This window comes from Callospermophilus lateralis, chromosome 1, assembly GCF_048772815.1.
Source record: "Callospermophilus lateralis isolate mCalLat2 chromosome 1, mCalLat2.hap1, whole genome shotgun sequence".
In the NCBI taxonomy this organism is placed as follows: Eukaryota; Metazoa; Chordata; class Mammalia; order Rodentia; family Sciuridae; genus Callospermophilus; species Callospermophilus lateralis.
This window is the reverse complement of record NC_135305.1, coordinates 200,630,363-200,648,002: the sequence shown is the minus strand read 5'-3', so window position 1 is coordinate 200,648,002 and position 17,640 is coordinate 200,630,363.

Sequence of the window (17,640 nt, the reverse complement as noted above, 5' to 3'; positions counted from 1 at the left end):
AAGTTCCTGCGGTCAGTACCTGAGTCATCTCCTCCACTCTTGCCCAGTTTGTTGGAAGATTATGAACTTGTAAGGAGTAGCTCGGATCTAATTCCTAAGGAGCTTCTGAGGAGGAGGAGGATAGAAAAGCCTATCTGGTCTCACAGAGCCAGGATAGCGAGACCCTGGGATATCACACAGTACTCTTACCATACTGGTGTCTTAGTGTAACTACTCTTGACAATTAAATGCCAAAATTCTATGAAATTAGATATCATTAATAAATTATCTCTCCCACAAATATGATGCTTTTCTGATACACTAAATAGTATCAAACATGTCAGCAAGGGTCTCCCTGTGTGCAAAGACAGGTAAGTAATGCTAGAAATTGTGATGGTACATGCAGATACCTGTGAACTCTGGGACTCTCATTTCTTTGGTCACTGATTACTAGCTATGTGAAATTCTCATCTCATCTTCATCTTTCAATGGCTTATATATTTCCATCACTATGAGACCAAGCCCCCTTATCCTATGATATTCCCCACCCCTGACATGGGATGCTGCTCATAATTTACCAGAGCATATGAGCCTGTGGTGTGAGGGATTGTACATGGTGAGAGTGAAGGAGCTCAGCACTGGACTAGGCCCCCAGAACATGGGCAGAAAACTCAGTCTCATGAAAGCAAGCCCCAAACCCGGCAACAAGTGTAAAAACCTGAGAATCCTGCTAAAGTCTTGGTGGAAGCAAACACTAAATCAATTCACAGCAAGGTCGTCACAACAATGCAAACCTCATAGGGTTTTTCCCAGGGAAGACAAACTTCAATGAAAAGAAACTTGTAAGTAAAAATTACTGAGCATGTGAAGAAACAAAAGGATATAAGTGCAGAATCAATAAATGGAGGGTTGCCATCAATGAATAAGTAGTGATGGAGCTCCCTGAAGAGTACACGGCGTGGATTCAGAATGTTCAGAGATGAAAAAAATGCAACTCCTCAGACACAAACTTAAAAACTGACAGGTATAAATCGTAGAAATGAACAATATAGTGACTAAAGTGGAAAGCAACAAAGAAGAGAAATTAAAATAAACACAATGATTGTTTAAATATTCTTTGTGGATTGATTTTTTTAATCAATCTCTGTTTCTATTAATGCTTTTTGCCATAAACACTCTTTTATTTGATACTCTTTCACAACCATCTTTTAAACTTTTAAATTAAAGAATAATATACAAATAAATGTGTGGATCATCTTGTGTATGGTTTTGACTTATCACAAAGTTCATGCCTATATCAGATCTATCACTTATATCAAAAGACAGAAAATTACCAGCCTCTCGAACTCCACCCTTCCTCTTCCAGTCACAGGCCCAGTTCTTTAGAGATAATTATTCACCCCTGACAACATATGTTACTTTTGCTCATATTTGAACTTTGTAAGAGAGGTCTTGTATATGGCTTCTTCCACTCAAAGACTCATCCATGTTGTCACATGCAGTAATTTGTTTCCATGTTGTGCCATGTTCCATCACATGAATGAATCACAGTTTATTCATAAACAAGTTTGGGTTGTTCCCAAATGGTGAAAATGAACTATGATGAATAATCCCTTCTATGAACCTTCCTTTATCTAGATTCTTGACCTGGGAGCAAGATTCCTGGGTCAGAATATACATCACTTCAACCTTGATATGCCAAGCCATTGTCCAAAGTGGTATTTCAATTTATACTACAAAAAGCAGCATAGAAGAATTTCTGTGAGTTGTATCTTGGATAAAACACTTTTCTTATTTTTACACAATCTGTGGCTGAGTATATTTGGGGGTTTAAATTTGTGTTTCCCCAATTCCTAAGGAGGTTGAGCACAGAGTTTGGATGTAATTTAGGTATGATAACCAAAGTTTCCTGTGTTGGAAGCTTGGTGGAACCTTTAAAAGGTGGGACCTTGTGGAAGGTCCTTAAGTCATTGAAGATGTACCCTTGGAAAGGATTAAAGTATTTCTTATAGGATTATGAGTTGGTTCTCCAGAGAAAATTATTATAAAAGGAGCAAACTTGGCCACACCCAGTTCTCTCTTGCTTCCTGACTGGTAATATGATCATTTGTCCTACATCTGTTCCCACCATTGTTATTTCCATGATGTGACACAACTGAGAGAAGAATCCTCATCAGAGCCTGTGCTCTGCCATTTGCACTTTTAGCCTCCAAGACACTGGACTAAATAAACCTCTTTTCCTCAAAAATTGTCTTTCTCAGGTATTTTGTTACATGAAGGAAAACTAATACAAGCATTTTTTTTCATAAATTTATTGGCCACTTGGATTTCTTGTTTTGTAAAGTATCTGTTTACATCTTTCATCCATTTTTACATTGGGTGGTCTGTCCTTGTTCTTTTTTTCATCAATGAAACTTTATTTATGCAGTACTGAGAATCGAACCCAGCACCTTACACATGCTATGCAAGTGCTCTACCACTGAGTTACAACCCCAGCGCCCCCATACTTTTTCTTCAGAGATTCTCAGGAGTACCAGATATTCCTGTCATGGGCCCATTGTCACATGTTACAAAAACGTCACCTCCTTAGATTTGCCTTAATTCTGTTTATTTTTATTTTCATTTTTTTTTCTACTCATAACATTTGTGTATACACATACCTGATTTTTCAAGAATTGATCGTTGGAAAGACAGCCTTTTTCCACTGTTCTCAGTGCTATCATAAATCAAGTGACTGGACAAGTAGGTTTGATTCTGAGTTTTTCATTTTGCTTCATTGATATGTTTGATATTTACTAAATAACACCACATTTTTTAAGTACTATATTGTGTTAAAGTCTTGATATCCAGTAGAGGAAGTATTTCCACATTGTTTTTCTTTAAGAGGGTTCTGTTCTTATCTTTCTATGTTTCCATACAAATCTCAGAGTCAGTTTAATAAGTTCTATGACAAAAATGAAGGAAAAAAAAGCTTGCTGAGATTTTAATCAGGATGATGGTGAGTCTATACACCAATTTACAATGTCAAGTCTTCCAGCTTAAGAACATACTAGATTATCTCTACGTTTATTTTGATCTCTGAAGTTCTTCAATAAAGTTTTAGTTTATATAGTTTTCTCCTTAGAAGACTTGTTCATTTTTAAAATTTATTCCTGGCAACTGATTTTTTAAAAAAAAAAAAATCAATGCCCAAAGGAATTATAAATGATGATTTTATGGTTTTTTTCTTAATTTCATTTTCCACTAGTTGCTAATAGTGAAAAGTGCAATTGACTTTGTTATATGTTGATTTTCTACCCACAACCTTATCAAATACTATCTTGCTTCCTGATGTTCAAGTCTTCAGTTTATTTCTCTTGCCCAACTGCACAAGCTGGTTCGTCCAGAACAGCACAGAAAAGTATCCATGCAAGCAGGCATCTTGCATGACCTCTGGTTTAAAGGGAAAGCAGTTACCATTTCCACGCTGATATGATTTTTGTGGTTTGTGTAGCTAGCCATGATTACAATAAGGAAGTGCTTTGCTATTTCTAATTTTGCATGAGTTTTTTTGTTTTTAATTTTCTCCTTTACATCTTAAATTGTCATATATTGTTCTTTCGGAAGGGGGCCTCCTCCATTGCAGGGGTTGATCCGAGTAGCTGAAGGCCTGAGGTACTAGCTCATCCTCTTCCAATTTTTACCAGACTGCCTTAACCTATGGCCTCATCAAAACTCCTGCCCAGCAGACCTGCTCATAAGTCAGGAGCCATGTTTATTTCCACATCTGGAGACAAGGCAGAGAGGTGGGTAGAGCCTCAGATCTGGCAAGGTAACACCTGTTCTTGCACTAAGAGCCTTGGCCTGCAAGTCAAGTCACAAGGTGTGGGCCTCCTAGCCCAGCACATCTTCACCCTCAGGGTGAATGGTATACCTTATTGCTGAAATGTGCTTTGGCTCTAAAACATGAAATGCATAATAAGCATTAATGAGCTATCCTCTGTGCACACCACCATGTGCAATCTGCCTGAAGGGGAGATGATCTCCCATTGTCCAAAACTGTCGGGGTCCCAGAACCTGGGTGCTTTTCTGCTGAATGACAATGGACCATGACACAGAGGGAGGGATCCCAAGACCTTAGAGTGGAGTTCTAAGCTCTGACCTCCTAATCCAGCAGGCAGAAGGTGTTACCTTTTGGTGCTAAATTGGCCTCTCATAGGTAAATGCTAATCCAATTAGCACCCCGTCCCCATATTGTCTAATGGGGCCTGAGTCATGAGAGCCCCACATAGACCCTTTACATAGAATTATATGAGTGTCCTGCACAATGCTCTGCCCAAGAACTTAACTGCTCTAGATCTCACTGTCCTACCAAACCTGCTCTTTCTTAATCATGGAGCATACAAGAAGACCAGGGATTCTGAGAGTGAGGTCATCGTCACACTGCCACAAAATGTGTCTCTGGGAAGGCAGGTTATGTGAGATATCATGGTAACAGAAAAGGCATTCTGCAATACCACTAACTGGTAGTGCTGGTAAAAATGGTGCAGCCAGGGGAGGCAAATGCATGCCCAAAATATGTGTCTATTCCTGCAAAGACAAACAATTTCCCCAAGAAATTGAAAGGGATCAAGAACCGGGAGTCTGACTGTGTCCAGTGGAAATGGTACCATTTCTAAGCTCAGCACAGCCTGTGAACGAGACAGTTGGACACATAACAGCAAGGGTTTAGGGGAAAACAAATGCCGATTACATAAAAAGGATAGTTGCAAATCAAATGACCTCTGCTTCCATTTTAAGAGAAAAAGAGTAGCTGGAGCTCAAAATAAGTAAAAGAAAAGAATAACAACCAGAGAGGAAATCAATGAAATAGTAAACAAAAATAAAATAGAGAAAATTTAGTAAAATCCAAATCTGATTCTTCTAAAAATCTGTAACGCTGTTAAATCTCTAGCCTGACTGATCGGGAAGAAAGAAAGAGAAGACACAAATGACCAATATCAGAAATGAGAGAGGTGGCATCACTCCAGCTGGGCTGTGCAGATGGTAACTGGGTAAATGGGATTATTGTGAATGACTGTATGGCAATAAATGTAACAACTGAGATGAATAAATGTCTTGCAGAACACAACTGTCAAAACTGTCTTGAGAAGAAATAGGCAACTTAAAAACCTACATTTATTTTAAAAAGGGTTTGTAGTTAAAAAGAAAAAGGTTACAAAGAAAAAGGTACAGTAGCCATATAAGGGTGGTGGGGATAAGCTCATGATGTGATGTCACGTGAGGCTCTTACCTGGATACCATGCATGTTTTGTAAATGGTCTTGTGGAGCTGGCACCAGAGTGCCTGAGGACGCAGCCAACTGATGTCCTCAAGCTGTGCTATCCACCTTATCTGCCTAATGATTAACTCTCCTTCATCACAAATATTCTTGGATGAGCACTTACACAGGACATGATTATGGTCACACTCTGCAGAGTCCATCCATAGATAGATACCTTTCCCCTTGGTGTCTTGTCACCAATCTTCCAGTCTGCTCTTTGCAAATCCCTGACCAGCTGGCCCACTGTGGGGAGCCATTCTCACACGTGACTGGGTGACTCCGGTTTGGATCTGAGGCGTTCTGGCTGTGGGGGTGTGACTGACCACTGACCCCGGGGGGGCCCAATCACTGACCCTGACCTTGGAGTGCAGCCCCCCCTTCAACCTTCATTGGATGGAATTTTCCCCTGAATTTCTTGTTCCCCAATAAAAGGCTACTCCCTGGCATGCTCACTCTCTCTCTCTCCTGCCAGCCCTGAGTAATCCTTGCTGCCCTACTGGGCAGTTAGAGGTGGAAACCAGAGAGGGGAGCCGTCTCGGACCTGGTCATAGAAAAAGGTAACTGAGTCTGTGTGTTTTATTTCGATCTCTGCTAGCTAACTTTTATGCCAAGAACCTCATTAATGAAACCATTGCGCTGGTCGCATGGTGGAATTGGCGCCCACGAGGGGCATTCTAGATTAGTTAGATTGAGTGGGAGCGCGCTATAAAGATAAAGATAAAAATAAAGGAAGTGGTGACAATTTGGGTCACAAAAGTACCTGGAGATATTGAAGGAAAGAGACGTTAAATTAACTAAAATGGGAAATTCAACTTCTACGGATAAGGAAATGTATCTGACTATTTTAGACAGTATAATTAATCAGAAAGGAAAACAGATAAAGAAAGCTCAGTTATTACAATTCTTAAAGATTGTAGTTGAATATTGTCCTTGGTTTTGTGAACAAGAGTCTCCAGATTTACTTACATGGGAAAAATTAGGAAGAAAGTTACAAAAAGTTTGTCTTTCAAATGAATTACCTGGAGGCATAGATAATATTCAGAAAACTTGGACGGCTCTGGAAGTTTGTCTTTTTGAATATATGGGCCAGAGTTCCTGGCCCCCTGAAGACCTGCTAAAAGGCATTCAAAGAGCTATTAAGTCTATTCAAATGGAAAATCCGCCTGTGGCTAAGTTAATTCCCTTTCCCTTAAGCCATTTAAATACAAAGACACAGGGGCTGATATCTCTGTCCTTTCTAGTAGCTTCTGGCCTAGGAACTGGCCCTTACATGTAGCGCCAGCTAACCTAGAGGGAATAGGACAGGTTTCACAGCCCGCTCAAAGTGCCAACTATCTCCGTTGGGAAGATTCTGATGGGAACAGTGGAGTATTTAAGCCTTATGTGTTAGAGTCTTTACCAGCTAACCTATGGGGAAGAGATATTTTAGCCAAAATGGGATTGTTATCAGTTACTCCAAACTCTATAAGGTCAGTTGAGGAAGTTAATCAAAGGTATTTTCCTGGAGATGATAAGGATACCCTTCAAGAAGAGTGTCTGTTTACAAACCAGTCTCCACGACAAAGATTAGTAAATGCTCCAAGCAAAAATTTTTACGAGGGGCCCTGAGTACTTCCCCAATCCCTAAGACAGCTGAAAAAATCACCTGGCTCACAGAGGAGCCTATATGGATTTCTCAGTGGCCCATCTCAGGGGAAAAGCTTAAAATAATTCATAGATTAGTTGAGGAACAACTTCAGGCTGGTCACATTGAACCAACACTTAGTCCTTGGAACACACCTATTTTTGTTATTAAGAAAAAGTCAGGAAATTGGAGATTGCTACAGGATTTAAGGGCGATAAATCATGCAATTCAGCCTATGGGATCATTACAGCCAGGACTTCCCTCCCCCACAGCCATCCCTTTAGATTATAGCTTGATAGTAATAGATTTAAAAGACTGCTTTTTCTCTATAAGGTTACATCCTGGAGATTGTGAAAGATTTGCTTTCACTGTCCCAGCAATTAATTTTAAGGAACCTGTTAAAAGATATTGTTGGAAAGTACTCCCACAGGGAATGCGTAATAGTCCTACCCTGTGCCTAAAATCCAATCCGTTGACCAGGGGATAGATCCCATAAGAAATAGCTTTCCTGATGCATATATTATTCATTTTATGGATGATATATTATTGGCTCATGCTAATCCAGAGGTACTTTCAGAAATGTTTACTCAGTTAGAGACTTCGCTTACAGCAATGGGTTTATGCATAGCTCCTCAAAAAATTCAAAAGGTGTCTCCTTTTCAATATCTAGGTCAGATAATTCAAGGACGTACAATCCGTCCTCAAAATCTTCTAATAAGAGTTCAGGAGTTACATACCCTTAATGATTTTCAAAAGCTATTAGGAGATATTAATTGGCTGAGGCCCTCCTTAAAACTAACTACTTCTGAGTTAAGTCCTTTATTTCAGATATTACAAGGAAATCCTTCTCCAACCTCTCCACGTCAGCTAACCTTAGAAGCTAAAACGGCTTTAAAGAAAGTTGAAAATGCAATTAAAAATGCACAGCTTACTAGAGTTGATCCTAAAGAAATAGTGTATTTATTAATATTTCCAACTGAGCATACCCCAACAGGAGCCATATGGCAAAGATTAGGAGTTATTGAGTGGATTTATTTATCCTACTCCCCTCAAAAAACATTAATTCCTTTTCATGACTCTATAGCTCAATTAGTAATTAAAGGTAGAACTAGGATTTTACAATTAATTGGATCTGAGCCTGATATCATAATTATTCCATTTTCTGTTCAACAGACTAATTGGATTTTTCAAACTTCTAGCTCATGGCAAATAGCTTTTGCTGATTTTCCTGGCCAGATAGATAGCCATTATCCTTGTGATAAGATTATACAATTTGCATCATTAACATCACTTATTTTTCCAAAAATTGTACGTGCACATCCTATAGATGAAGCTTTATCTGTGTTTACTGATGGTTTGAGCTCAGGTAAAGCAGGATTTTATAGTCGTGTTCACACAGAGGTAATACAAACTTCTTATACTTCTGCCCAAAGAGCAGAGTTTCAAGCTCTGATTTGTGCCTTAAATTACTTTTCTAATGAGCCTATTAATATTTATTCTGACAGCTTATATGCAGTCGGAGTTACTAAAAATATTGAAACTTCAGTTATTGGGTATACTTCATCACAAGAGTTATTTAAATTATTTTATAATTTACAAAAGGCAGTGCTAATGCGAAAATACGCATGTTTCATAGGACACATACGGGCTCATACTAATCTTCCAGGACCCTTAGTTTCAGGTAATGACAAAATTGATAAATTAGTAGCTTTTTGTCAACAGATGTCTTCATATGACTGTGCACTAGCTTCCCATTCCTTGCATCATCAAAATGCTTCTAGCTTACGTAAAAAATTTAATATTACTAGAGAACAAGCTTGTCAGATTGTAAGCCAATGCCCTAAGTGTGTTATTCACACTCCATCTCTGCCATCAGGGGTAAATCCCCGTGGATTAAAACCAAATCAAATATGGCAAATGGATGTAACTCATATTCCTCAATTTGGTAAGCAATGTTATGTGCATGTCATAGTGGATACTTATTCTAGATTTATTTTTGCCACAGCACACACTAAGGAAAATACTCAAAATGTAATTTCTCATTGCCTAGCAGCTTTTTCTGTTTTAGGGTGCCCTATGCAAATTAAAACAGATAATGCTCCAGCTTATGTAAGCTCTTCTTTTCAACAATTTTGTCAAGAGTTTCAAATTAATCATAAAACAGAAATTCCTTATAACCCCCAAGGTCAAGCCATTGTGGAACAAGCTCATTTATCTATTAAGCTTCAATTACAAAATTAAAAGGGGGGAATAGGGTTATGACTCCCCAAAATGGCCTTAATCATGCTTTGTTTGTTTTAAATTTTTTAAACTGTGACGCTGAAGGTCACACTGCTGCTGAGAGGCAAATGTCTCCCTCAGTAACAGGCCCTTTAGGTAGAGTTTTGTGGAAAGATTTACAGACTGGTCAGTGGAAAGGCCCAGACCCAGTGATTATATGGGGCAGAGGGCATGCTTGTATTTTCCCAGAAGGCGCTTTTCGTCCTATTTGGGTGCCTGAACGTGCTATCAGACATGGAAGAGATAGAACCCAGATTCAAGCGACTGAGGATCGACCCGGAGGAGCCCCTACCCAGAAGGAGGAGATATCGGAAAAGGATGAAGAAAAACCAGACTGACCCAGCTGAAAAGCTGATTTCATGGGAAGACATGAAGAAGCTAACAACCCAGGTTTCCCGAATACTTAGACACCTAGGAAAGACTAGGACCCCAGTGATGACGGTAGCAACAGTAATTGCCCTGCTGGGCTGTCAGGTAAAGGGGGATCAAGTAGACACTTACTGGGACATATTTCCCAGATCCACCCCTGGTACACCCAGCTGTGTGGACTGGAGAATCTATTCCAGTATTTACTAATGACTCATTCATGATGGGAGGATTTACAGATACTCATATTACTCCCAATCGTGTGACTAGATTTAGTTATTCTGGCTACAGTGTCCAATTACCTTTGTGTTGGTCACATGATAAACATGCTGGCTGTCTGAAAGTATCATTTGAAGAAAAGACAGCGATTGGTAGACCTAGACTGACAAATAATTCTATTTATGGGGACTTAAAACCTTATACTAGATCAGTAATTAAGATGGTACTTTCCCATAACAAGCCAGTCATTTCTGCAAAACCTCCATGGATACACCACTGTCCAAATAGTTCTACAATTGAGATCGGCACCTTTCCTAGATGGATGGATTGTGTAAATACCTTTCCCGTACAACATAAGGTGTCTAAAGATAGTGGGTATATTTTAGACTGGTCTCCAAAAATTGACAAGAGACAATTATGAAAAAATTCTGCTATGACACCTGCAGGATTTGTCAGTAATATTTTGACTTATAGTGAAGGTGGTGTTCAAAGGGCTATTTGGCGTTTGATTGCTGCCTCAGAATTCTTACATTTTACAGACAAACCTTTACCAAAATTTGTTGGCAAGAACTGTAAAGAAGGATCTTGCTATGGCTTACGAGCCTGTGTCCAATCTCCTTATGTTTTGATTATTGGAAATGTAAAAGTTAAATGGATAGATGACAGATATATTGTTACTTGTGATAAATGTAACCTAACCAATTGTATTACTAGGTATAATGGAGGAAAAGGAGTGCTGATACTTCATCAGCCCTCTTTCGTTTTATCACCTGCAAATATTTCAGAGCCATGGTATGCTGATACTGGTTTACGAGTCTTACAGCAAATTCATGCCCAACTAGCAAGACCTAAATGTGCTATTGGAGTTATATTTGTTGGTGTTTTGGCGCTAGTCTCTTTTATTGCCTCAACTGTCTCTGCGTCTCTGACATTGTCTCAGAGTATTCAGCATGCAAAATTTCTTAATAATTTAGCTCAAAATACTTCCAAGGCTCTGCGTAATCAAGTAAATATTGATGAAAAGATTGAAACTAAATTAAACGCCTTAGAGGCGACTGTTATAGACATAGGTAATGAACTTTCAGCCTTAAAATTTAAAGAAAGGCTTAAATGCCATGCTAATTATAAGTATGTGTGTATTACAGCTGCCAAGTACAATGATTCTCTCTGGGATTGGGAGAAGATTAAAAACCATTTGTTGGGTATTTGGCAAAATAGTAATAATAGCTTGGATATTCTGGAACTTCATCACCATATCCAAGACATTCAAAATAATAGAGCTGATTTTTCGGATCCTTCTTCCTTGGCTAACCAAATATTGAAGGAGTTGAATGGATTCAACCCTGGTAATATTCTCAAACACTCAGCCTGGTACATTATTGGATTATTCTGTTTGCTGTTAATTCTCTTTTGTGTTGTAATCATAGGATGGCGAGTCTTTGGAACAAGAATACAGAAACTCCAGAGAATGAACCACCGCCTCATTTTTAAGAAAAGGAAAGGGGAATATGTGGGGAGCCATTCTCACACGTGACTGGGCGACTCCCGGTTTGCGTCTGAGGCGTTCTGGCTGTGTCGGAGCATTCCCGGCCCTCTCCTGATGAGAGAACCCGTCCGTGTGGGGGTGTGACTGACCACTGACCCCGGGGGCCCAATCACTGACCCTGACCTTGGAGTGCGGCCCCTCTGTCAACCTTCATTGGATGGAATTTTCCCCTGAATTTCTTGTTCCCCAATAAAAGGCTACTCCCTGGCATGCTCATTCTCTCTCTCTCCTGCTAGCCCTGAGTAATCCTTGCTGCCCTACTGGGCAGTTAGAGGTGGAAACCAGAGAGGGGAGCCATCTCGGACCTGGTCATAGAAAAAGGTAACTGAGTCTGTGTGTTTTATTTCGATCTCTGCTAGCTAACTTTTATGCCAAGAACCTCATTAATGAAACCATTGCGCTGATCGCATGGTGGAGCCCTCCTATTAGCCACTGCCCTCAAGTCAGGAACTCTGATCTCATGCTGGTTCCTCCCAAGGCCCAAGCCCAACAGCAAACCAGAGGGCAATGGGAGCCTGTGGCTATCTTCCTTGAAGGTCATTAACTTGGGAGTACAGAGCCCACTAGAGTACAAGGGGAGGAGATGTGGAGAAGAAAGACAATATTAGCACATGAGCCCACCATGTGGTTTAAAACAAACAGGGAATTTGCTATCTCATGAAACTGAAAATCTCAGCAGTGAGGCTAGAAGCAGCAGCTCACATTCATTTCTCCTGCTTGCTTTTACTTTTTAAATATGGCTACTGGGAAATTTAAAACCACATGTGTTGCTCAGATGCCATGTTTGTTAATAGAGCTCCACTAGAAAGTGGTAATTCTTGGAGTCGATGAGGCTGGCACTCTGAACACACTTCATTTCCACTTAGCGTGAGAACTAGAGCAGCCTATCTGCACCAAAGACCACAGGAAACTTCCCTCATGGGTCCTCGGGCTCCACCTTCCCTTGGCCCTCAGAGGAAGGTCATGGCAAGTGGTATTGATGCATGTGTCCTTGGGTCAAGGGCATCTGGGATGGACCTAGTAGGGTTTGCTCAGGGAAAGAGGAAATTCAGAAACAACAGTCCCTCCTGCTAGTCAATGTCACTTCCTTGCTCATTTTTTGTTTGCACAACTGCCTGAAGCAGAAAGTACCCCCATGCTTTTCCATTTCCTTAATCCACCTTGCATGCAGCCACCCAGCTAGCCTCTCCATGCTGAGGTTCAACAACCCTGAGCTGCCAGCCTCAGTCCAGGGCCCTGTTGCAGCCTGAATTCCTAATCATCCCTGCCAAACCCTGATGGTCCTATCCCACCAGTCTCTTCTCCAGATGTGCCTCTTGTTTTCCCATTCACTTAAATTATTCCCTTTCTGTTTGAATCTCCTTCTCCCCTCCTTGACCACCCTGCCTATTCCACCATCTTTTAGAGCCCACCTCAGGGCCATCTACCTCCAGAGGCCCTTTCCAGGCATGTGGCCCACAGAGGCCTGTTCTTGGGACTTGTAGGACTTGCTGCCTGGGGCACGAGCAGTACAACTGCTGCCAGGGCTCTGCTGTCTTCCTCCTTGCGTCAGGTTCCTGCTTTGTGTCTTGATTCTCCCACTGAGTCTTAATTTCCTTGAGGACAAAGTCATGCTTGGTTTTCCTTCATTTCTGCCTTGGTTTAGACCAATACAGTAAGCAGTTCCTCCAAAAATGAGTTCATGAAATGAAATGATGTTTGGAGATTATCTATATCTGTATTTATATCTATCTATCTCTATATCTCTCTATATCTACCTATCCATAGATAGATACACACACACATAAATTAGTTATCAGTGATAACTTTTATAATGAAATGTTCATTTTAAAAAATGATGGAAAACTAAGCTTTAATCATTACTTAGGCACCATGGGCTTTGGCTTTTTGCTTTATATATTAACAATTATTTTTTTCAATTTTAGATAATTGTAGATTTGCAGAAAGTTGAAAAGATATCACAGAAGTTCCTGTATTCTTCACACAATCTCCCCCAGTGAATGGTTGAATGTAACTGCAGGACAATACCAAGACCAGGAAGGTGACAGTGGTAGAATGTGTGTGTAGCTCTGGGCCATTATATCACATGGGTAGATTCAGTCACTCTGCAAACTGCTCCCCGCCATTGTGTAATCCTCTTGAATATTTCCTCTACATGAATTGAAGCCACATCACAATACACGGTTCTTAAGATAGGGGAGCTAGTGGGGTTCAATCTTCTGAGGAAGGTTCTCCAGGGACCCCACAGTTCATCATTTCCCTTCTTTTTTCCATTAGTGAAGTTGCCTGAGGCAGAAATTACCACTGTCCTTTAATCTATTTTCTCCTGTTCCTTTATCTATCTTGTACACAACCACTAAACTAGTCTTTTGGATGGAATAGCATACAGACCCCAAGCTGAACAGTAGACAGAAAATTGATTGGAAAAGAATTAACAAGTAGAACTTCCAAAACATCTAGGAAGGGAAAGGACTTTGGACTTGCTCCTATTTTTACTCTTTCTTTAGTTTGTCTTTCTTAATGTTCTAAGAGTCCTCCTCTTTACCTTTCTGTTTCAAGAATTTACTGTAGCTCTTCTCTTAGGGTAGGTCTGCTGTTGGCAAGTCTTGCAGATTTCCATCTGAGAACGTCTCGATTTCCTCTTCATTTCTAAAGACTGTTTTCACTGGGTAAAGGATTTTGAATTGCCAATTCCTTCTTCCCAGCACTTGAGTGATGTTGAGCCCCTGTTTTCTCACAGCTGCCAAATGTAAATATGAGGTTATTCAAATATTTCAAAGACATCATTTGTCACAGGCTGTTATGGAAAATTTTTTTTTCTTTGTCTTCAGTTTTCAAAGCTGGTCTTGGTCTGGATTTCTTTGACTTTATCATGGTTGAAATTTCTGTCTCTTTAGTATTTTTGTCTCTTGTGATATTTCCAAATCCTCAACCATATTTGAGCACTTATTTTAGCTCCAATATCTTTTCCCTCTCCTTTTGAGACTCTGACGGCACACACATTACAGACTGTTAATTTTTCCCAGTCTATGTTCTTTCTGTTATTTTGATTGGGTTCTTCCTACTATTCTATCCTTAAGTTCATGAATTCTTTCCTCTGTATCCATTTGCAGTAGAACCCCATCCAGTGAGGTTTTTATTTTGCTTATTTTACTCTAAGGTCTAAAATATCAATTTAGTTCTTTGTATCTTCTATTTTTTTGCCAAGTTGATGATGATGACGATGACGAAGATTTTGTGGTACTAGTGATCAAACCCACAGCTTCCTCCATGCCAGGCCAAGAATTGAACTACATCCTCAGTCTTTTCTATTTTATTTTGAGATAGGGTCTCATTAAGTTGCTGTGGCTGGCTTCAAACTTGTGATCCTCCTGCCTCAGCCTACAGAGTAGCTGGGATTACAGGCCTGCACTACCACACCTAGCTTGGTCATGTTGTGTTTGTGTTTTTATGATACTGGGGATGGAACCCAGGCCCTGTTTTATTCTGTTCTGAGACTCTGGAGCTTATTTTAAGGTTCTGTTTTTGCTAGTGGTCTCTGAGAACAATGCTTTCAGGTCAGAGAGAGGGTCAGTTTCCTTAGGTGACATCCCAGGTCAGAGCTGTGAAGTAGGGGGAAAGGCACCTTGTTCCTGCTAGGGGAGAGTGGTGCTGCTCAGAGGACCTACTCTGTCCCTACTGACACCAGTGTGGCGGAGGGGAGGGGAATACCTTGTCATTGCTCCCCAAGTGGATTCCACTGAGCCTTGGGGCAGCATGCTACTGCTGAGCAGCTGTGAAAGCCTACTCTTCCCCAACCCTCTTCTGACACTCTAGAAAGGGGAGCAGAGCAACCTGTAGGCTCCCCATTCACCCTTGGCTGGCTGAGTGTAGGTAGTATGGCTACTTCTATGGCTCTGTTGGAGTAGAATGGTTAATGTCCAAAATTTCCTCCCTCCCTCCATTCCTTCTTTCCTTCCTTCCTCCCTCCCTCCCTCCCTCCCTCTCTCTTTCTCTCCCCTCCCCGCTTCCTTCCTTCCTAGTCCTTTCTGGTCCTTTGATTAGAAAGAGCAGACTTTCCTTTCTCCCCTTGTACTCATTACTTTCTGGGTTGTTGCCTTCTGTAGTGCACTCTGAGGAGAAAATAAAATCTGGTAACCTTGCCTGTCCTCACAAGTCCCAGGGTTCCTAACCATTCCATCTTCTCTCCTCCTTTCAGAGATTGTTTGTATTATAAATAATGTTGAAGGTGTTTTCATAGTATACTTCAGAGGAAATAGTGATTGCCCCCAAAACAAAAGTCCTGGGGGGGGGGCGGTTACAGCATTTATTCTGCATCATCCAGCAAACAGCAGCTGGCCATTTGGAAACAATATTCTGCTGAACTGATAGTGAGCTCCCGCTTCTCCTACCACACACAAAGCCTAGTGGCCCTGGCTGTGCTGTGCTCAATGACTCTAAGTGCACCTTGGGAAATCGGGAGTCACTCTTACCTGGTCTGAACAGGCATTCTCCACCTGCCACTGTTTACCAAGTCCCAGTCCCACCACTCAAATTTCTCCATCCACCACAGGCCCAAATGGGCTGTTCCTGCTTTGGTGAGAGAGAAGTCCATTCCTGGATCTGGGGCCAGCTGAGGAGCAAAATTCTCCTTGGCTACATGCAAGGGTCCCAGAGTGATTGTTGAGGAGCCCAGGGTCAGGGGATCTGGTCCTTCTGGCTCCAAGTTCTCACTTCTGAGAGTCTAAGCTAAAAAGTTGGAGGAAAATATTTGACTTAAAAAATGTATTCGGGGGACACTTTTCGCAGGCTTTTAAATTTATGAATGAAAAAACAATTGCATAGTGTCTCAGAAGATATTTTCAAACTTCCCCTCCATTTCCCCACCAGGTAGGAAAAGATTGTTTTCTATTTCTTTCATTCCTAATTAATGATTTTAGTCTAACTACTTTAGGGAAAGTCAGCAAGGGAGATATTTGTTTAAATGGACTATGCGATTTTCAATTTAAAACATTTCTTTTTTCTTTTCTTTTCTTTCTTTGTATTGGGGATTAATCCAGAGGCACTTTATCACTAAGTCACATCCCCAGGCTTTTTAATTGTTTTTAATTTGAGACAAAGTCTAACTAAATTGCTTAGAGCCTTGCCAACTTGCTGAGGTTGACCTCAAACTTACGATCCTCCTGCCTCAGCCTCCAGAGTTACTGAGATTTCAGGCATGTGCCACCACCCCTGGATGAAACAGTTCTTTTTATGATTAAAACCACACAAAAATAGAGACGAAATGATCTCTGATTTAGCAACTAATAATATATGGTCACATTTACTTTATATATCCTTGTAAATTTTTCTCTCCTAATTTGCTAGGTATTTCAAATCCTCAAGTCACAGGGTCATTTCAGACCAATAAACTTTGACAGGCCAATTGGTCTCTGACTATGCTATCATCATGTTTAGCAAAATCTGTCACACTTTTGCATCCCTTAATACCCAAATTTTTCCATTTAACTCAAGAATATATTTTTCATTGTTGTAGCAAAATATGCATAAATTTACCACCTTAACCATTTTAAAATGTACAGCTCATTAGTGTTAAGCATATTAACATTTTTTGACAGTCTCCAGAAGTCTTTTCATCTCGTAAATCTCAAACTATACTGATCGAGCAATAACTCCTCATTCCTCCTTCCCCCAGCCCCTGCCAATCACCACTCAACTTTCTGTCTCTATGAGTTTTCCCTATGCAAGCAGAGCCAGGACTGTCTCCTGGGAAGCACTGGGCAGATGCTGGGGGCAATGTCAGGGTCACACTGTGGCTTTGCTGCTCAGGGGATTCTGGAAAGCAAAGTCATACCTCAGGGCTACCCTGCATACCCAGAGCCCACCCAGGTGTCCCTGAGGGCATAGGGGCATGGCTGGGGAGCTCCCCAGAAGCTAGGTGGCCCAGGAGCCAGTCTGAGGTAACACATGGACCACTGCAGGGAAAGCTGCAGTCACTGATAATGTCTGAGCATGCTGAAATGTTCACTAGTTTGTTTCTGGATTAGGATTATAGATGTTTTTTTAAAAATATACTTTTCAATTTTTCTAGAACGAACAATGAAAAAATAATGTACTTTCCTTAAATAGATCAATAGCTTTATAACAACAGATAATCCTAAGGAAGATGTCAGGACACAGGTGATCTCCACATATCAGAAGATGTGTGGCTGGAACCAGGTCCTCAGATCCTAGAATAGCAGCCCCTGCCTACTGGCAGGGCCAGGACCCAGTACCTGGGACCACCCAGGGACATCCCAACCTGGTGATGGGCAGCAGGCTCCTGAGCAGCTGGAGTTGAGGCTG